General features: G+C 32.3%; 1 long non-coding RNA gene across 1 annotated transcript; it reads left to right on the top strand.

Moving 5' to 3' along the window:
- The first annotated feature begins 4,854 nt into the window (after positions 1-4,854).
- On the top strand, positions 4,855-6,799 carry LOC148760336 (uncharacterized). Its single transcript, XR_016023242.1, has 3 exons — positions 4,855-4,954; positions 5,604-5,687; positions 6,556-6,799. It is a non-coding gene; the product is annotated as an uncharacterized LOC148760336 (long non-coding RNA).
- Positions 6,800-14,269: the final 7,470 nt, after the last annotated feature.

Here is a 14,269-nt window from a genome sequence, read left to right as displayed (position 1 = left end):
AATTGTTGCTCACCGGGGAGATGCGAAAGTTGATGCTAAGCCTTACGGGGTTTCGATAGGCATTCGGGGTGAAGAATGTCTGTCGAGGCCTCGTGGCGGTTGTCACGGGCTCGATGGGGAGTTTCGGGTCATGACAATTTTATTGGTATCAGAGCATGGTTTAAAGATCAGATATTTTGATTTTAAAGCTTTGGATTTTAAAGTTTTTGATTTTAAGGTTGTTTTAAGAAATCTACTCTGACACTGCGTGGCCCCAAGTCCAGTTAAGTTAAGTTAAGTTAGGTTAGATTGAATAGAATGTATGCATCTACATATAGAAATCTACCTATTTTTGAGATGCATAAATAATTAAACAATTACTATTTGATTGCATATAGGTTTTGAGGTGCGCTGGTGATACATACACCATGTCTAGGAGAGACGGTAATCCCGACGCCTCTCATAGTATTAGCGAGGGATCGCTAGATTCTACTGCTAAGAGCCGATGGCAACCTGAACCGAGTTGTCCAAAAAGTGCAGATAGTAATAATATTAATGTAAGCATAAGAGGTTCCCTTTTGAGAAAATCTAAGGAACATGTTAAAGAAAGGGGGAAATTAAGGATAGCCGAAGGAGGTATTTGTTCTAGGAAGAGCGTGACAGTAGTCCGACACTTTCCACCAGGTTGTGGGAGAAATGTAAAGGGACAACCAGAAAAGGATAAGGAGAAAGTAACAGTGGCAAGTAAACCTCTTAGAAAAGTGTCAGGTGTACGACATTTTCCTCCCGGTTGTGGAAGAAATGTTGCATCGGTGAGTGATGAAGAATATAGGAGAATACAACAAGCCTGGATTGAGGAGCAAAGGAAAAAATCTCAAGAGGAGGAAAACCCGGAAGAGGATCTTTAGGAGGACTCGGAGTAGAATCTTTCGATAAGATCAGATTAAGATGATGATCCCAAGGACATGTAATATTTTCGTAGGATTTTACACTACCTTAACTCTAACTAGATGTTGTGTAAAAGAGATAATAATTATCTATACAAAGAAGTAAAAATAGTTTGGCTTTTAAAGTATAAGACTAGAATGTATTATAAAATGGTTGTTTAAGTAACTGAAGGTATATGGGAATCTTTAGTATGATAGAGATAAATTGGTAATATAATTATTGAGGAAGGTTATAGAAGGAAGCAATAAGGTTATAAATGACATTCGGAATGGATAATGTGATTACCTTAATGATTGTAATTTAAGCATGAAGGGGATTATTCAGTGATGTTATGACAATATGAGATAATAGTTGGGCACAAATATAACCCAATGAAGTTAAATTATGGAATATGGGGAATATAAAATTTTGATTCAGTAAGGATTGTGAGAATAAAGTGAGGAGGAAGCCGGGCTATTTTCGTAGTTAATTATACCGAAAGTCAAGAAGATAATTGGATAGGGATGACAATAAATTTGAGGAAAGTTGTAGATAGTAAGCAACTTATGTGTGGAGTGGTATATTTATCATGAACTTATTACACTGTATGGAAAGGATGTTTTGAGGTGGAATTTTATGAATGTTGATAAACGTCAAAAGATGACATGAGATGAAAGTATTAATCTAGCTTAGTGTGTATGACAAGAAAATAGAAGGTACCTAACTTATGGAACTCATGATATATATCTAAAAGGGAAACCACTGGTTGAGAATGATTGATGTGGTGACTTTGAATGCAAACAAATAGCTTTGATGAGAAAATTTCTAATAGCTACAGTACTTCAACATTGATTGTTCAACGCTATAATGCTCCGAATATCTCACGCCTATGATGCATGAGTAAGATGGGAGTGACACGATATTGAGCTTACAAATTGAATTTTGGTTGTTGGTCATTGTGTTTTGTTATCTGGGAGTCTTAAATATTCTGGAGAATGTTTACCCAAATGAATTGAAAAACTTCTTTATTGCCTTGTATATAGGCATATAATTAAAAGAAAAAAAAATTGAAAGATTCTTGAAATGACTATATTGAGATGAGATACCAAATAATGAAAGTGTGAAGGAAGAATTACGAGACTGGTATAGAAAATCAGTTTATATAGAATATCATTACGAGAATTTGTAATATCTGTTTTGATACAGTAAAATGACAAGGGTTAGTAACAACATGAGGCTAATTGTGTGGCACCCTGGAAACCTATGAAGACGATTTAAGGATTGAATGGATGAGTACGTATTTATATATCTTTAAGATTAAGTGTTTTAGGAATACATAAACATCTTTGAGAAGAGATTATAATCATACACAGCAAGTATGAAACGTAAAATTTTTAAAACTTGCTGAGAAGCCTAACGACTAAATCACAAGTTAAGGGATCACATGCTGTGAGACATAAGTTTAAGATAGATATTCCCAAGGAAATACTCAAGAGAAGTTTTGCTCTGGATCTCGTTAAAGCAAGCACTAAGTTATGTGATTATAAAAAGGAAGCTGTAAGCTGAGAGTGATATTAGTATTAATATTGAAAAATACTTGAGGGGAATCTAGTTTTAAGTTTTACAATTTCAAGTACAAATTATAAATTAGTTAAGGAAGAATGATGTTATGTTCATATGAAGGAGTGGAACAAAGGATGATAGAAGTTGACCTTGAAAATGAAGTCAGATAATGAAACTTTCCTAATATATTATGGAAATTGGAATTCGAAAATGCTTAAGGCATACATGATTCAAATGGGTTTGAGTCTTAAGTGACAAATCAATATCGTAATGCAAGAAAGATACAAGGTAATATAGAGGCATGAAAGATGATTAAGGACAAAAGAATGACTCTTAGGAATTGTGGTATTGCATGAGATGCAATGATCAAGTTGAGATAAATCTTTGAGGCATCAATAGGATTATAAAGCATACACGTATAATAGATTATAATTCAATGGAGATGACATTGTGATGAATGATATATAGTATAAGGAAACTCAAACATATGGTTGGAAATGATATGAATGATATGAAGTTATACACAAGTATAATAAGAAGGTTGACATGCACTATAAGAATTATTATATTGAAACTAGGATTGGGATACGGATGAATAATGGGGGAATGTAGTCCAAGGCATGTGAACACATGGATTCCTATATATAAAGAGAGAGGTTGACATTTGAAAATGCATGTATATATGTATATATGAAATTGATAATTTTACTAACTGAAGTGAAGAATGGTTCTCGGTAATTGGGAGATTTTGAAATAGTGTCCAGAGAGGTTAGTGAGCTAAAGTGTTAACAGACATGTAATGAACGATTAAAGTTATGAATGACTTTGAAAGTAAACCTTAAATTGTTTAAGTTTTTAATGGAACTCCATTAAAGGAAGGGTTTGGACCAGTATAAGATGGATGAATCAAGGTTGAGAAAATTGGTATGGAGCAAATTAATAAAACGATGAATAGGTATACATAAGTAAGTATGATATGTGATCGAAATCGGTATAATTGAGATGAAGTTATGGTTCAAATGTAATAATGGTGATAAAGGCATGCTTAGTGTCTAGATATAAGAGATCATGGTTGTGAAAAGTATTACTGATCCGATTCCAAAGGATGATAATTGCCGTAAATAAAGCATTTAATTGAACTGAAGGTGAACGAGGGAAATAAATTGAATGTCCCTATAGAAGGAACAAGGAGTAGGATCATAGAAGGAGATTGATAACGCAACATCGACGGGAATTCGAGGACGAATTCTATTTAAGTGGGGGAGATTGAAATACCCCGTACTTTGATATGGTGATAAATAAAGTTGATCGAATGCAAATTGAGGTCAATTAAAATGTTTAGAAGTGATAAAAGACGAAAGGAGTAGTTTAGGATAAAATGTTTCGCAAGTGAGAAAATAATAATAATTTTATCATAGGAGAATTTGTGAGATAAAAGGCGATTCAGAAGTTAAGTGAGGCATAATAAGGTATTTCAAGTACTAAGGAGACAAGATAAAATTTTTAAAATATTAATATTTAGCCGGATGTCAAAATCAGTCAAGAAGAAAGATCATATGGTTGATCCAAGTGGGGGAGAAGATGACAAGCCCGACTCTACAAAAATATTTGTGATGACATACATGTGGTGGATAGCATGTTTACATGCTAAGAGAGTCCAAAAAAAAAAATTTACAAAAGTCGGTATTGTACCTAAAGGTACAACAAAGTTGATTTAAGCCTTGAACTAGATCAAATAGAGAATTTACAATGAAATTAAGAATTTTAAAGTCCCAGAATGGGTTAATATGGTGATTCGGAGTTCGAGGATCAATTTGGAGTCAAACTGGAATTTTCGCTATCCAGGGGCAAAATGGTCATTTGCCACCTGGGGACAAAATGGAAATTTTCAGAAAAGATTTTTGGCCCCATTTGACTTATTGGAGTAAGATTTGAGGTTTAGAAGTGAAAAATTTTAATTTCGGTATAATTTGGAGTAAAAGGGTAAAATGGTAATTTTACCATTCGAAATCGAAAATTTAATTTTTTGAAAGGATTTTGATCAAATTTAATTATTTGGAGTGTGAAATGAGTATGAGGAGTGAAAATTATGCATTATGGAAAATTTTCAATTTTTGGGGTAAAAATGTAATTTTTGAAAAGTTCAGGGGCAAAAGTGTAATTTTGAAAAATTTGCTCCACCAAAACTTTGGAAAAATCTGGAAATTTCACTTAAGACTTGGATAAGTCAAAGGGAATGCATGGTGGAAAAAATAGGACAAGTGGATGGCTAGAAAAAAAAATGAATTAATAAAATATTTAAAATATGAATAAAATAATATTATTTCATTAAACAATAAAAAGGCATAAAAAAAATCAGCCCACCCATTCTTCTTCTTCAACATTCGGCCAAGCAAGAAACAAGAGAGAGAAAGGAGAAAACAAAACCCTAGAGAGAGAAAATCAAAGAAAAAGTGTGAATTTTCAAGGAAATTAAGTGAAAAAGGTGAGATTTTTTCTATTAAGCTTGAGTTTTCTTATTCCCAAGCATTTCTCTTTATTTTCCATGATTAAATTACATGTTTTCATGATGAATTCAATTCTGAAAAAATGGGTTAGGAGAGAGAAAGTTGTTGGATTTATTTGATTTTAATTTATGTTAGTGTTTTTAGTTAGTTTAGCATATTTAGAAACAAAACAACAAGAAAAGAATTTATTTTCTCCCCCAACCATTAATGGCTGAATTTACCATGTAGTGAGTGAGGATGAGTTTGATTTTATTCTAGGAGAATTGGTTAAGGAATAATGAATTATGAGCCTAGAAAAATAATGGGAATTTTCGGAGCAAAAATACGAATTTTTACCTACTAGGGGTATTTTCGTAATTTGCTGTTGGGACTGATAATTTGCATCACACTGAGGGACATTAAGTTAATTTGGGTGCAATTGAGGTATAGAAACTGAAAAGAATTAAATTGGAGTTTAAACGAACCCGTTAGGAATTTAATCGGGTGATAAGACGAATTAGGCTAATATCGGATTTAGATAGTTACCAGTGCATTTTTGCATTCCATATCATGCATTGGTAGTCCAAATTAGTTTAATTTTGATTTAGTACCAACTTAGTGAAATTCTCGATTTTGTACTGTGTCAAGGTGGTGAGTCCTCCAATAAAGGCAAGGAAATTGCATCCGAGGACCAGTAGACAGAGTGCTTCGAAAGTCTGCATTCTAGACATTGTGAGTAAACTTATTATCGTCTTAATTATCTAGAGTAGATTTATACAACTATGTGATTTTATGAAAAATGGGTTTAAATGGTAAATTGTTATGTTTTAAGGGAAATTGTGATTTTATAAAATGATTTTATAAATTTTCTGAAAAATCGAATATTGGTTTTGAAAATAGAGTAATTGGAGACTGCTAGTTTGTGTTGCAAATTTATGGTTATGAATTGAATGGCTTATGACAATAAATGAGCATGAATGGCTAAACTGATTTTGGTGTTATAATTATTTATACTGTGTATTCAGCCTTGAGAGGCTAGGTTGCGATAAATTGCCATGACATGCTAGAATGAATTTTATTGATTGGTGGATTATATATTAATTATTTACTGCAGAGGGGGTTCCGTGGACCAGCCTATTAGAGGGGCACGGTAAACTCCATTATATTATTACCTCGAACGGAGAGGCGCGTAGGATATCTCCTGGGGTATAGCTTAGGGTTCACTTCACGCCAAACCACCACGTGAAGGGGAACTCAGCCAACGCCAAGGAGCGGCTGTATTTTTTTCAAACAAAAATATATTTTAAGTGTACACAAAATTTTAACAGCCTTGGCGGACTCGGTTAGATGCCCTGCGCAAGGTATCACCGAGTATGAGTTTTGGCACGAGCCAAAGTTTTAAGAAATTCATAAGCCAAGTTGATTACTCGATTTTTATGGATTGATTTTATTTGGTTGAAATGAGTTGAATGGTAATGAAATTACAGTATGATGATTTATTTTAATTGTCTCCATTTACTCGACTTTAGATAGTTTAGATGGTATCTGTTTACTCACTGGGATTTTATAATCTCACTACCCTCATTTCCTCAGATTTCAGGCTCAGGGAATTCCGTAGTTAGCTGACTTGAACAAGGACCTTCATTTGGACTCGAATCGGTAAAAGCTGTAGGTTTCCAGCTTCCGATGCATTTTGGATAGATATGGGCCCACGTGTCACTGTAAAAGAAATTTTATGCTTTGGTTATTTGCTTTATAGTATATATGAATATAATTATCTTTTACGCTATAAGAATTATGTACCGATAGTTTTATGAAAATTATTTTACAAGAAAATAGTTTATTTTATTGAATATTTTTATCATATTCAAATGGTCAAATTTTCACTTCAAATGAACGTTTTAGATACTTATTTTGTTTTTAAATCATTAAATATATATTTTCTGCTTACCTATTACATTTTTACCAAGTTTTGAGATTTTTGAAGAAAAATTACGAAAATGCCCCTATGAGCCAGAAAATAATATTTTATTGTTCTTATTTGAAAATGACTTATGATTTTTTTAAATGCGAGATTTAATAATTGTTGCTCACCGGGGAGATGCGAAAGTTGATGCTAAGCCTTACGGGGTTTCGATAGGCATTCGGGGTGAAGAATGTCTGTCGAGGCCTCGTGGCGGTTGTCACGGGCTCGATGGGGAGTTTCGGGTCATGACATTTATAAATTGATTTGAAAATAGAATGTTGGATTTGAAAATTTGAGTAATTGGAGACCATGTGATTTATTGCAAATTATGATTTGAATTAAATGGCTTGTGATAAATTAGCATGATTGGCTGAATTTATACTTATGTTGAAAAATATGAACTGCCTGTTTTATCTTGATAAATTGGTTAGTAATGTAATTGCCATGCTATGCCATTGAGATTTGATCAATTGGTGGATTAAAGATTAGCTACTGCAGTGGCGGGGTTCCGTGGACCAGCCTATTAGAGGGGCACGGTAAACTCCTTTATATTCTCACCTCGATCGTAGAGGCGTGTAGGGTATCTCCTGAGGTGGGCTTTTTTAATGCACTTCACGTTAACCACCACATGAAGTGAGACTCAGTCAACGCCAAGGAACGATTGCTTTTTTTTTTAAAATAAAAACAAGTTTTATGATTATATAAAAATTTTCATAGTCTTGGCGGACTCGGTTGGATACGTCTGGTCCAAGTGTCCTCGAGTACAGGATTTGGCATGAGCCAAGTTTTGAGAAATTCACGAGCCATATTGATTATTTGGTTGAAATGAATATTCGTGTTGTGAGAAATTTGCTAAAATGAATTATTTTTAATTGTCTCCCTTTACTCGCCTTTAGATTATTTAGATGGTGTTTGTTTACTCTCTGAGATTTTATAATCTCACCCTTTTTTTTATCCCATCATTTCAGGTCGGGTTAGCTTGTAGATAGCAGACATCGTCGAGAACTATAGTTGGCCATACTACTTCAAAAACTGTAGGTTTACTGTCTTTACTACTTTTGTTCATTTGTGGACCCACGTAGCACTGTAAATTAAATTTCATACTTTGGTTTTCCGTATTATAGTTTGTATAAATATATTTAACTTTTACGTTACTAAAATCATTTTTAGAATACTCTATAAATATTAATTTGTAAAAAAAAAATAGAATATTTTGTCGAATATTTTTATTTTATTTAAATGGTTATAATTCCATTTTAAATCACATTTTAGACATTCAAATTTAATTTTGATTTCAAAATATGCATTTCTCGCTTAAGTACTACATTTTGGTCGAATTTGAAATATTTGACAAAAAATGACCAAAATGCCCTTGTGAAGTGAAATTTATTTTTCCACTGTTTTAAATCGGAAAAAGGCTTAAAAGCCTCTAAAATATGACATTTGGCAACGATTAACCACAGGGAAAATAAGAAACTGATATGAAAACCTTGCGAGGTCTCGATATGGTATTCGAGGGATGAGTGTCTATCGAGACATCGTGGCGGTTGTCACGGACTCAAGGATGGTTTCGGGTCGTGACAATTAGTGTAAAAGTCCTTCTCCTCTACAGGTAAAGAGTTAGTGCAATGATGGCGTTGTATAATTGGGTGGGATACAATGTTACAGATCCAACTGTAGTAAGAGATGAGGTGGGTCTTGAGTATATAAATATGAGCTTTCCACCACTTATCAGACATATCTTTTAGGTAGTAAACATGAGCTCATGACAATAATCACTAGGTCCAACTTGTTGAAATAGAAATTGAACTTTGAAATAGCAAATAGTTGATGATATATAACATCTGATTATATTTTGATTTTTAATATATTTAATTTTGATCTCCACCAGAGGCGGCTCAATAAGTTTAAAGACTTACAGTGAAATATTCAATGAGGCATTCTTTTATTGAAATTAAAAAAATTATTAAATTTTTATTCTTTTATTTTTTTTGAGATACAAAATTTTTATATTTTTAAAATGGCTAATACAAAATCAACAATCAAAATTTTAATTCAAATAAATAAACTATCATATAAAATAAAAGTAATATAACAATATAATATAAATTAAAAATTAATGTAAAAAAGTTTGTAAATATTAGAACAATAATACTTAATTGTTGAATGCTTATTGCAAACCGCAAATGAGATTCACGGTTTTATAAAGATAATAACATAACAGACTTCTTATGTATTCTTTAGAGGAAAATTGAAGTTAAAGGAAGAAGGAAGAAGAGCAAATGAGAAAAAAAGAATTTAAAAATAGATATTATATATCATGACCCGGTACTCCCCTCGAGCCCGTGACAACCGTCGCGATACCTCGATAGACACTCATTTCTCGAAATGTCAACCGAGACCCCGCAAGGCTTAATATTAGTATCTCATTTCCCCCGTGAGTAACCGTTGCCGAAAATCATGTTCTAGAAGACTTTAAGCTGTTTCTAACTCAAAACAAATAAAATAATAATTTTCGTCTCACAGGGGTATTTTAGTCATTTTTTCCTAAAAATTTTGAAACCAGCTAAAATGTAATATACGAGTACAAAACATATAATTCATAATCAAAAGTGAGTTTTAAAGTCTAATATCTTCATTGAAAATGAAATTTCGATTATTTGGATGTAATAAGAAAATAAAAGAAATGTTAAGTAAAATATTCTATTTTCTTATAAAACAATATTTTTAGATTTATGCATAAATAATTTTTGTAGCGTAAAAGTTAAATAAATTCATACATACTGTAATACAGTAAGCCAAAGTATTTAATTTAATTTACAATAATAAGTGGGCCTCCGAATAAACAAAAGTAAAGAGGACTATAAACCTACAGTTTGAAGAATGCAAACCCAACGGTAGTCCTCGATGAGATCAGCTATCTACAGTCTAATCTGAGCTTGAAATGGAGGGAAAGGAGGGTGGTAAGATTATAAAATCCTAGTGAGTAAACAAACATCATTCAAAAGATCTAAAGTCCGAGTAAAAAGATACTATTAAAACATTTCATCCAAATAAGTTTTTCATAATATAAGTATTCATTTCATTTAAATAGTCAACATGGCTTATGAGTATTTTAAAAAAAAACTTGGCTCCTGCCAAAATCATTCTTGGGGATACCTTGGCCGAGGCATCTTACCGAGTCCGCCAAGGCTATAAAAATTTCGTATACACGAAAACATATTTTTAGTTTGAAAAACATAGCCGTTCCTTGGTGTTAGCAGAGTTCATCGTCACGAGGTGGTTCGGCGTGACGTGGACTCTAACCATACCTCAAGAGATACCCTACGCGCCTCTCCGACCGAGGTACATATTTATATCCGGATTCCGTGCCCTTCTAATAGGCTGGTCCAAAAAATCCGCCAATTACAGCAAGCTAAACCCACCATATAATAAAATTTTAACAGCATGACAGGGCTAATATAATACTACCTAGCTTGCAAGGGTAAAATAAAACAATTCATATAATTCATAAAATACAGCCCAACCAGTTATGCAAACACAATAACAATATAACATAAGCCATCAATTTCCAATCATAAATTTACAACAAACCAGTGGTCTCCAATTACTCTATTTTCAAAATCGTTATTTCGTTTCAAGACAATTTATAAAGTCTTTTCATTTAAACACATTTTGTTTATAAAACATAAAAATTTACCATTTGAACTCATTTTCATAAAATTCACCAAAATCGAATAAAAGCATACTTTAGATAATTAAAATGATGGTAAGGTTACTCACAATGTCTAGAGTGGGGATTTTCGAAATACTCAGACCATTGGTCCTCGGGTACAATTCCCTTACCTTTATTGGAGGACTCACCACCTTGACACAATACAAAATCGAGAAATTCACCACATTGGTACTAAATTAAAATTAAACTAATTTAGACTACTAATGCATGATATGGAATGCAAAATGTCCGATTAATCGCTTAAATGTATTATTCGACCTAAGTCACACTATACTCGGTCTAATCGGCTAAAATCTCCAATTTAACTTCAAATCAATTCTTTTCACTTTCTACACTCCAATTATACCCAAATTACCTCAGTGACTATGAATGAGATTCAATTTATCAGTCTCGGGTCAATAATCACACATGTCTATACATTAAGCAAAAATTCAGATTTTCACACCAAAATTTCCCATTTAATTTCTAGCCTCACCAAACATAAAATATCACCAAAATATCATGAAATATCATCAATTTCAGCCTCAATATTCTCCCTAGAAAATTCGGCCTCTTATGGGTAATGGGAGAAAATGAATTTTTTTCTTGTTGTTTTGTTTCTAAATATGCTAAACTAACTAAAAACACTAACATAATTTAGAATCAAATCAATCCAACTTCATTCTCTCTCCATACCCGTTTGGTCAGCCATGAATTCACCATGAAAACATGAAATTTAATCATGGAAAATAAGGAGAAATGCATGGGAAAGGTAGATCACAAGTCAAAATCAAGAAATTTTACCTTTGATTGCTTGATTCCTTGATTCCTTGAAATCCCACACTTTTTCTTCAATTTTCCCACCTAGGTTTTGTGTTTTTCCTTTTCTCTCTTTGTTCTTACTATGGCTGGCCACATAAAGAGAATATGGGATAAATATGGGCTGATTTTTATGGAAAATAATAAAATATCCTTACTTGACACATGTCACATGCTTATTAGTCCATTTTTCTTTTTTTTTTATACTTTAATAATTATACTTCCATTCTCCACCACATGATTAGTCAAAGGTAAAAATGAGGATAAGGGAAGACCATGTGCTGGACAAGTGTCCTGGTGGTGGAAAATTACGATTTTTCCCCTAGGGTGGCAAAATTACCATTTTACCCTTATGCTCCAAAAAATACCAGGATTACAATTTTTCACTTCTCAACCTCAAATTATACTCCAATAAGTCAAATATGATCAAAATCTTTCAAAAAAGTTCCCATTTCATCCTCGAGTGTCAAAATTACCATTTTACCCTTAGATAGCAAAATTTCCAATTTGACTCCAATTCGATCATCGAACTCCAAATCACCATTTTAAGTCATTCTGGGACTTTAAAATTCTCAATTTCACCTTAAATTCTCTATTTGATTTAGTTCGAAGCTTAGTTCAACTTAGTTATACTATTAAGTACATTACCGGCTTTTAACGATTTTCAGGGCTTTCCTAGCATGCAAACATGCTATCCATCACATGCATGTCATGACAAGTATTTTAGAAGATCAGGCTTTACATTATACATTGAAAAAGAAATAATTGGTTTTATGTATAGAAGAAAAAAAGTTGTTAGAAATCATTAAATATGTTGATTGGAAATAGGAGAAATAAGTGAGAAAAAAAAAGTTATTGGAGATGATTAAATACATATGACCCGTTAGTTGATTGAAAATAATATAGTATTCTAGAAATTAGAAAGTGATAGAAAATGGAGATTTATTAGACACCTAATTAAGGAAGTGAGAAAACAAGTAATTTTATTAATTATTTTTTATTTTTATATATTTTTTAATTTTATATATTTTTTAATATAATAATTTATATTATAAAATTATAAGACCTCTTCAAATTGGGGACCTAAAGCCCTTGCTTGGGTGGCTTTACCCAAGGGCTAGCCCTGATCTCCACAATTTACTATTATTATTTATTTGAACATAACTTTACTTTATAGAAATTAGAGTAAGCATGTCCTTCTTCAATTACACCACTAATTCAAGCCAAAAGTTTGATTAATTTTCTATTAACCTTAAACCCTTAAAAAATTATATAAAAAATTAGATTACTCATTAAATTCCATTAATAGAGACTGGGTAGTTTAAAGCGTAATTAAATATATGTATAGAAATTTACTGATTAGAGTGGGGCAACTCAGATTGGCAGCTCATCAACTGAGTTGCCTAATTGACTGCGACATGACTATATTATTGTTTTGTTATTACTAAATTAGTAAGGAGGAAACTCTTAAAATCTGAGATTTCTAGTTCAAGTCTTGCTTGGTCCAACGTCTTTATGTAGATTTGGTCAGTATTATACTAATTTGGTTAGTTTTGTTTTATTTGATGGTTTATTTTATTAATTTGTTATAAGAGATGTAATATTCAATTGTAATTATAATTTTTTTATATATGTAATTTTATTAAAAAGATTCAAAATATAGCATGAGCCTAATGTGAATAGAATTTATTGAACATTGGACAAAGTTAGGTAAACGTACAACAGGCTAAACTTTTTTTTTTCTTTTGATATTAAAAGAGGAGTAACAAAATGAAACTCCTCAAAGCACTATAGAAAAAATGAAAGACCCAACAAAAGAAATAGAAACAACACAAGTCAAAACCCAACAAAGGGAAAAGAAATAAAGCCAAAAAGGACAAGAGCAGTTCCTATAAAGATGATCAGCATGAAGGGAGAGGGTCTGCCATGTATCTCAATGCAATAAAAAATAAAACAATGCAGTGGAAACAAAATGAAACATAGAAAATCAGCCTCACCCACCTAAGGTCACTTTCAATGGCCTTTTGAATGTCATTAAACAATTTTACAGCAAGCATATGATCATAAATCATTACCTTAGAGATAAAAGAAGCTGTATCATTTATCTAAACACTCGAACAGTCCTTTAATTGACCTCACACCGAGCTTGATTGTAGCAAACTAGAACTATTGAAAAGGTTCTTGTGCATACTCTAACAAAAGTCCACACTAATGATCTAGGAAAATCCTTCACAAGGATTTACCTATCAAAGACACATATAGGATATATCCTTTTCATTAAAGGTGATGAATCCTTCTAGACCATTCATTTACCTTCATATGTCTCATGCTATATCCAATGACCATCACTTTGGGCATCCGTGGTTAGCATCCCATAAAATGGTAAAAAAGTATAGTAATCCTCATACAAGACAACTTGGTGTCACAAGTCGAGGGATCACTTTCATGATTGTCACTTGAGGATATATTCTATAGACACTAGAGTGAAATACCAAATGGAATCCTTACGACTGGTCACGTTTAGTAAACTTATTTTAAGAACAAGCACCTACATTCTAGTTCCAAGTATCATTATACTTTAAGCTACGAGATCAGTTGCTTACTTCTCAAGTAAGAATCATAGAATGTATCAATCTCTAAGCATCATCCAATCTCAATGATACATCTACTAAGAACAATTTAGATCTTATGCTTTAATGCATAGGGTTCTCATAATTGTAACACTTTATAATTTCCTTGCAAGGCATGTTATTCTCATGGACTTCATCCACTAGACTTAAGAAGCATAATCTTATTAATGAAGGAAAACCTTTA

The sequence above is a fragment of the Theobroma cacao genome, chromosome 10, assembly GCF_053813885.1.
Source record: "Theobroma cacao isolate CCN51 chromosome 10, ASM5381388v1, whole genome shotgun sequence".
Taxonomy (NCBI): Eukaryota; Viridiplantae; Streptophyta; class Magnoliopsida; order Malvales; family Malvaceae; genus Theobroma; species Theobroma cacao.
This window is presented reverse-complemented; position numbering and strand designations above follow the sequence as displayed.